Source organism: Rattus rattus, chromosome 5, assembly GCF_011064425.1.
Source record: "Rattus rattus isolate New Zealand chromosome 5, Rrattus_CSIRO_v1, whole genome shotgun sequence".
Classification (NCBI taxonomy): Eukaryota; Metazoa; Chordata; class Mammalia; order Rodentia; family Muridae; genus Rattus; species Rattus rattus.
Genome location: NC_046158.1, coordinates 147,762,806 through 147,770,689, shown reverse-complemented (window position 1 = coordinate 147,770,689; position 7,884 = coordinate 147,762,806). Strand labels below are relative to the sequence as shown.

Sequence of the window (7,884 nt, the reverse complement as noted above, 5' to 3'; positions counted from 1 at the left end):
CAATCACACACAGTGACCTGGTACATCTTCCTCAGCTTCCACGTAACTTGGCCTTCTCGCTTTCTCCATCCATAACAACAGACACACTTCACAGTGGAGAGAGCAGAGCCTGTCACCACCCTGCCCAGTGGCAGAGTGGCTTCTGGAGCTGGCCTTGCTGGCCTCTGGGTCTGGCCACCACCTAGCTCTTCTTGTAGTTGCATGTCTTGGCAGGATCCTCACTTCAAATCCTGCACATACCAGCCAGCAGTCTTCTTAGACCAGGGCTTCCCACGGGTCCTGTTTCTGCCATTGCTTCTCACACTTTACCAAAAACCCACCTTCCCTTCTTCCCCAGGGCATCTGACATGGCAGCTGGACAGGCACAACCCCCTTCACTCTAGCGCAGATCCTAAGGCTCCACCACTTAAGAGCTAATCCTAAATATTATCCTAAATAATGCTAAACTATTATTCAATCTCTGTTCAGGCTCAATTTCCTAGAAAAGGGTGTGGTTAAGCCTCACCTGGTTGCTCAGGGCACTAACTCCAGCTGCTCAGAAGGTCTTAAACAAGACCAGACCAGCCACCCTGAGACCCCCATCTCCAAATAATAAAGGCTAAATAAAGGACCAGAAGGAACAAGCCTTTAAGGAGACAGAGGCAGAGGCAGGTGAATCTCTGTAAGCTTGAGGTCACAGCTTGGTTTATAGTGAGACTCTGTCTCAATCAACTAATTAATAATTAAAATATCCATATAAATGAATAATTAAAAGTGTGACAGTGCATTGAGGAGGTAGAAGCAGGGGGATCAAAAGTTCAAAGATGGGCTGGAGAGATGGCTCAGTGGTTAAGAGCACTGACTACTCTTGCAGAGGTCCTGGGTTCAATTCCCAGCAACCACATGGTGGCTCACAACCATCTGTAATGGGATCTGATGCCTTCCTCTGGTGTGTCTGAAGACAGCGACAGTGTACTCATATATACATAAAATAAATTAAAAAAAAAAAAAGAAGAAGAGAAGAAGAGAAAGAAAAAAACATTCAAGGATGACCTGGATTACATACCAAGTTCTAAGCTAGACGGGCTGCATGAGATGCTGTCTCAAAAATAGGGACAAAATGGACTAATTAAACCCGTAGGAGGCTGGGCTGAAGCAGTTTGCTGTTTCAATGCAGAACAGGCAAGAGGCCCTAGTTCCCATCCCCAGACTGCAAGAAGAAAAATGAGGATGCTAAGAGATAAGAGTAATGCAATGAGCAGAATGTCAGCAGAAATGAGCAGTATTTCCATAACTCTAGAGGCTTCCTGTCTGAGCAAACCTTACCTCTGGCCCAGACATTGGGTACCTTGAGTTGGCTGTAAGCACAGGAGGCAGAATGGTAGGCAAAACAATGAGTCCTTGTCCCTTCTGGGCTTATCTCCCTCCTGGAGACAGACAGAAGGGAACTAGAGAGCAGAAGTAGCTCCCTTCCCGGAAATCGACCTTAGCCTTTACTGGCAGGTGTGGTGGATACCTCAGTAGTCATGCAGTAGGGGAGTGTAAACCAGAAGAAGGAATTCCCCACCAGCCTATGCTACCCACCAGAGATCCTGACATAAAGAACAATTAAGTAGGGGGCTGGAGAGATGGCTCAGGGGTTGATGGCCCAAGCTACATAGAAGCTGACTGAGTTCAATTCCCAGCAACCAATAGCGATTCACAACCATCTGTAATGGGGACCCGATGCCTTCTTCCGGGGTGTCTAAAGACAGCGACAGTGGACTCACACACATCAAACAAATGTAAAAGAGAAGAAAGAGGAGGAGGAGGAGGAAAAAATTAAAAATAAAATTGCTCCTCCGGGGGTTGGGGATTTAGCTCAGTGGTAGAGCGCTTGCCTAGCAAGCGCAAGGCCCTGGGTTCAGTCCTCAGCTCCGAAAAAAAGAAAAAAAAAAAAAAAATTGCTCCTCTGGCTCTCACTAAGTTGGGAATGTGCTTGCCTAGCACGGGCAGGGGAGAACAGAGAACCAAAAAATAATATATTAATGACTCAACAAGACCGTGGTGAGGCCTTGGGGGGGCGGTGGGGGTGGGGGAGCTGAGCTCGGTTGCAGTAGGATGTCAAAGGTCATTCATCATTCAACACATCATGAGCATCCCATAGAGCTGAAACCCTCTTCATCTGGTTTGGTCCCCACACCCTTCTGACTCCCCTCAACCTTCCATACCAGTGTCCACATGCCCCTGGCACCCCTTTCCTAGGTCATCTCCCCTAGTCCAGCTGCTTATGAAAACATGCCTTCATGGGATGAGGGGGGAGATCTGTGAGCACTAATTGGCTAGAGGCTCCAGGTCCCCAAGTTTCCTGCAGTGCTCTGCTGACTGCACTCAGCAGCTCCAATTAATTCGGTAGTCAAGCCTGTTGTTATCATAGCGCTGCCTCACGCTATCTCACATATCTAAGTACACTGCAGCTGTCTTCCTGTACACACAAGAGGGCGTCAGATCCCATTACAGACGGTTGTGAGCCTCCATGTGGCTGCTGGGATTTGAACTCAGGACCTCTGGAAGAGCAGTCAGTGCTCCTAACCACTGGGCCACCTCTCCAGTACGGATTTTTATATTAATCTTTTCTCAGCTGTGGATTAGGATAATTGGAGTAAATGGATCTTTGTTCAGTTAAGTGTCTAAACTTTATTTTTTTAATAGCGAGCCTTTGGCTGGCCTGTCACTTCTCTGTAAAGTAGGACTGGATTCTGCTCGGATCCTGCTGACTGCCTCTGAAGTGCTGGATCAAAGGCATGTCATCACGCCCTGTCTAAAACATACTTGACTCCCTATTTCCTTTCCTGGATGTCAAGAGCCATATAGAGCTCTGGGACACCACCTTCCCTTCTCACACTGTCTCAACACCAAGAAGTAAGTCATGACTCCCACCATGGCCTTAAGTGCAACTGTCCATGTCTCTGTTCCTCAAGAGAGAACAGTGTCTGAAAGTAGTAGAAAAGGTCTTAAAAATCAGGGTCCCATGAGCTGGAGAGATGGCTCACTGACTGTTCTTCCAGAGGTCCTGAGTTCAATTCCCAGCAACCACATGGTGGTTCGCAACCATCTGTAATGGGATCCAATGCCCTTTTCTGGTGTGTCTGACTGAAGAAAGCAACAGTGTAGTCACATAATAAACTAAAAAAAAAAAATCAGGGTCTCAGCCAGGACTCTCTCCACAGAGCAGAAGGCCATAAGTGTTTCTAAAATGTAATAAGTAACTCAGCCAGGAAGGACATGACATCCATGCTGTCAGTGTGGGAGGCAGAGCCAGGAGGAGCAGCACGAGTTTAGACAGGGAAAAACACTTACTGCCAAAGCAGCCTGCAGAGCCTTGGTTAAATCCCCAGGGCTCACAAAAGTTGTCCTGTGACCTCCATGTGCATGCCATATACCACGAATGTGGGCTAATACACACGCACTCACACACACGCCCACATAAGCACTCGAACAATACAACAAATATCCTGACAGATATGATGTCCCTTGTCTGCTATACCAGCACTTGGAGGACAGAAGGGGAAGGATCAAGAGTTGAAGACAGCCTTGACTCCCCGAGACCCTACCTCAAGAAATAAATCGGCCTCCCAGAGCCCGTGGTGCAGGGCAGACCTGTAACTGCAGCACCAGGCAGTTAAGACAGGATTGCAAATTTGAAACCAGCCTGAGCTACGCAGAAAGACAGAAACAAAAGCTGGGCCTGGTAGCCCAGGCCTATAATGCCAGCATAGACCTGGAGCTGGAGGCAGGAGTCTAGTGTTCAAATCTGGCTTCAGCAACACAGCAACTTCAAGAGCAACCTGAGCTATATTTGATCCCAAACAACAACAACAAAACTGAAATAAAAATCCCAAGCCAGGGGGTTGGGGATTTAGCTCAGTGGTAGAGCGCTTGCCTAGCAAGCACAAGGCCCTGGGTTCGGTCCCCAGCTCCGAAAAAAAGAAAAGGAAAAAAAAAAAAAAATCCCAAGCCAGGTACCAGCTTCCCAGTAGACTTCCTTCAGCTTGCCCTGCAAAGGTCTTCCCAGGCCACACCTCTACCCAAGTCCCTCCCCTTCATATCCCATCATTCTCAATCCCTCTATTGGTGTCACCTGCAGACCCTTTCTTCCTCTCCACCATACAGTAACCATAGAACTTCGGTTCTATATGAAAAGCTCCTTTTCCACCAGAACATGACTCCGTTCATTCTCTGGACACCAGGATGCAAAGCTATACTGCGGCCTCCGCCAACCTGCCAGCCTGATTCACTTGGTAAATATTTACAGTCCATCTCTCTCCGAAGCAGCTAAGCTAGAGAGCAATTATAGAGTGGGGCTAAGACCAGTCCAGAATGCTGCTCTCCAGAAGCTTCTATTTGACAGAAGCACTTGGTCATCAAACATAAACACAAGTAACCAGAGTGGCATATGGACGTGGGGTCTCCCTGGCAGAGGCCATCATTTCAGTTAAGAGAGGGAAACACAAGGACATCCAAAGCTTCGCTGTAATGGGGAAAATCTTTAAACTTTGAACAGCCAAATGGCAGGATATAAATAGCAGTTTACATTAACAACATGAGAGTCTAGAAGTCCCATGCAGCTTTTTTTTTTTTTTTTTTTCTTTTTTTCCGGAGCTGGGGACCGAACCCAGGGTCTTGTGCTTGCTAGGCAAGCGCTCTACCACTGAGCCAAATCACCAACGCCCTCATGCAGGTTTAACACAATTATTTAACACAATAATCTAAGTAAGTCTGCCAAGTTCACTAACAGAAAGTTTCATATACATGTGGATGTAAAACAGGTACCCCTTCTAAAATAAAACCATGAGATCATAGATATACCCTAGTGAATGCTGTAAATCGGTAAAGACACCCCCCCCCCCAACAAAAGTCACTAAGTCTTGAATGAGAAAGAGGAAAAAAGGGGTTGGGGATTTAGCTCAGTGGTAGAGCCCTTGCCTAGGAAGCGCAAGGCCCTGGGTTCGGTCCCCAGCTCCAAAAAAAAAAGAGAAAGAGAAAAAAAAATCAGAACACTTTTAGTGGTAAATGTTTTCAACTTTTTTTATATATAATTAAGATAAGATAGATTTCTCTCTATGTAATTAAAAAAATTAGTGGTCTGTAAACATATTAATTAAGCAAAACACAAAAAACCAACACTCTTTCCTGGAAATGTAGCATCTGAAAAATTAAACTCAGAATTACAAAAAAAAAAAAAAAAAAATCACGTGAGCTGGGGCACACCCGAATTGCCTGAATTTGAGGTGGAGACCACAGAATCAGAAGTCCAAGGTCATCCTAGGCTAGGCTATAGAAAGAGTCTCATCTCATTGTGCAGCCCTGACTAGCTTGAAACTCAAAGAGATCCACCTGCCTCTGCCTCTCTAGTGCTGGGAATAAAGATGTCTACCACCACACCTGGCCTTAAATATTTATTTTAAGTAAAAAGAGCCTGCAGCACGGGATGGGAAATCCAAGGGTATACTTACATAATTAAATAAAAGATCTAAAAGTTGAAAACAGATTCCCCAAAGCCCCCCTGTCTCCCCCCCCTCCAGAACCTACCTCCTATTCTGGAAAGGTTAATACTCAGGGACAAGTTTTGAAACCAAGGGGAAAGGGTCTGAAGGAGGTGGAATTTGGAGAGGACCTCTAGGAATAGGTGCAGTGCCTATAGTTTTGTTTTGTTTTGTTTTTGCATAGGTTAGAAAGTAAAAGGGGGAGCCCCAGAAGTTAGACCATTCTAGACTTAGGGACCAAAAGATCAAGGAACAAGGCCAGCCTGGCAACAGAAACCAGCTGAAAACTGACGTAGGGCAATGTGCATGATCTGCCTGGAGCCTTCTGGTCTCGGTCACAGCAGAGTAACAAACTAGCTTAGTTATTAAGTGAGCCATTTCCTCAGCCAGCAACATAGACCAGCTCTATCTGCTGCAACTACTTAGATATCTAAGTGTGTCCAACTCGAAGGCCCGGTATACAAGGATAACTAGCAATAAAAGAAAATGGCTGGCTGTGTGTTAGCACACACCTTTAATCCCAGCAGCAGAGGCAGGCAAGAAAAAACAAAAAGTCTATGTTCCCTCTGCTTAAAAAAACGGTAAGTCAAGTATCCCATCGATGCCTATAATTCTAGCAGGACTAAGAAGGCTGAGGCAGGAGGATCAAGAGTTCAAGGCAAGTCTGGGCAAGATGAGACCTGGTCTCAAATATAAATAAATAAATAAACAAACAAACAAACAAATAGCCAACCAACCTTTTACAGAAAAGAAAATAGGCAATAATGATAGATAGATAGATAGATAGATAGATAGATAGATAGATAGATAGATAGATAGATAGATAGATAGATAGGGTGGGAGAGATGGCATTGACCTCAAGACCATAGAGAACAAAAGTCAGCAATCAGTCACTTCCTGAATAGGCCTTGAAGCAAACGAAGTATGGAGTCGCCCCTACTAGATCACCTTTATTTGCCCTTGACATACACTTCTGAGGTTTGGGGGCGCTCTGTTTTTGTTTTGTACGTTTGAAGGTGTAGGCTTAAAAGTTTTGTTCTGTACTATGTGCGAGATAGCTAGTTTTTAAACTTGTTCTTGCAGTGGATCTGGACCGTGTAAGAGATTTAAAGACCACCAATATCAAAGTTCTTGCGGTGACAAGAGTCCAACAACCGTATGCCTCAGGGCTCAATCATTGCAGACCGAGAGCAACGACAGCAAGTAACAGGGGATACAAGCCTCAAGGACCTGCTTAGAGAAACGGAAAAGTAGACCTCTCAACGGAGCATTTTATGGCACCATTTTACGTAGAGAAAGTGGTAGAACGAGAGCAAGAGCCAGAGAAAAAGAAGAAAGTTCCCAAGTCTCTTTTTTTTAGAGCAGCATGGTAAGTCCCCGAAAGGGGTGCACCGTTCCTGGAGGTCCTACAATACCAGGTCAGTGAGTGGAGTAGACAGAGCGAGCTCCTATTCCGACTCCTCCTTCCGAAAGTCCATTTACTATATCGCCCTCGGATAGAGGACATATCAGATATTAAACTGGTAAGAACGGATACTACACGTGGATACTCTCACTGCCTACCTGCCGACCTTCACCATCGGATGTAAGTCTCCCAGTCTGTTCTCTCCCTTTTTGCAGATGAAGGAAAGGGTATTTGGAGACACTCAAAACTCTGCACTCGGGGTTTTGGCGCACAGCAAGCACCACCATAAAGAACACTGGTTCTAGCCTGCTGGTGTAGGTATGTAATCCTAGTTTTAGTCAGGGAACATACAAGGGAATTACAAATCCAAGGCCTGCCTGGACTATGAAACAGTTCGAGGCTGTCTTAAAAGAGAAAAAGAACACAGGGCTGGGGAGGCCTTGGGTTCAATGTCCCAGTACTCAAAAATGACACAAAATACCAGTGACCACAGTCACAGACTCCAACCAAGAAGACGTCTAGCCTGGGTAAAGCCCATAGACATGTTCTTGTGGGGGGCCGGGGGGAGACGACGACGACGACGACTCCGTGTCAGACTTAAGTCTTGATTTGCCTAATCTAGACATTCAACCCTCAGCTAGCGGTCCTGGTATGAACAACGCAGGTGGAATTATCCGAAGCCTGTACCTTAACGTGGTAATCCTCAGGGGGCAATCTTCTGACCGCCTCGAAGAACCTCCTCGGACTTACTGGTGCGAGATGAAGCCCGCCCGGCCTTAAATACCAACAGGTGGGCGGGCCAGCAAAGATCCCACCAATGGGATTGCAAGGAAGCGAGATTAGGGCGGGTCCTGCACACACTCAAACACCTGCTAGGGCCAGGCGACCGGAAATGGGCCCAACAGTTCTCGTGGACTTCCGGGACTCAGTCATGCCTTGGCTCCTCAGCCTTGGCCTTTGCTCTACTTAGGGGAA

General features: G+C 46.3%; 1 pseudogene; it reads right to left on the bottom strand.

The window, feature by feature from the left end:
* Positions 1-6,885: 6,885 nt before the first annotated feature.
* Positions 6,886-7,094, bottom strand: LOC116902639 (annotated as a pseudogene).
* Positions 7,095-7,884: the final 790 nt, after the last annotated feature.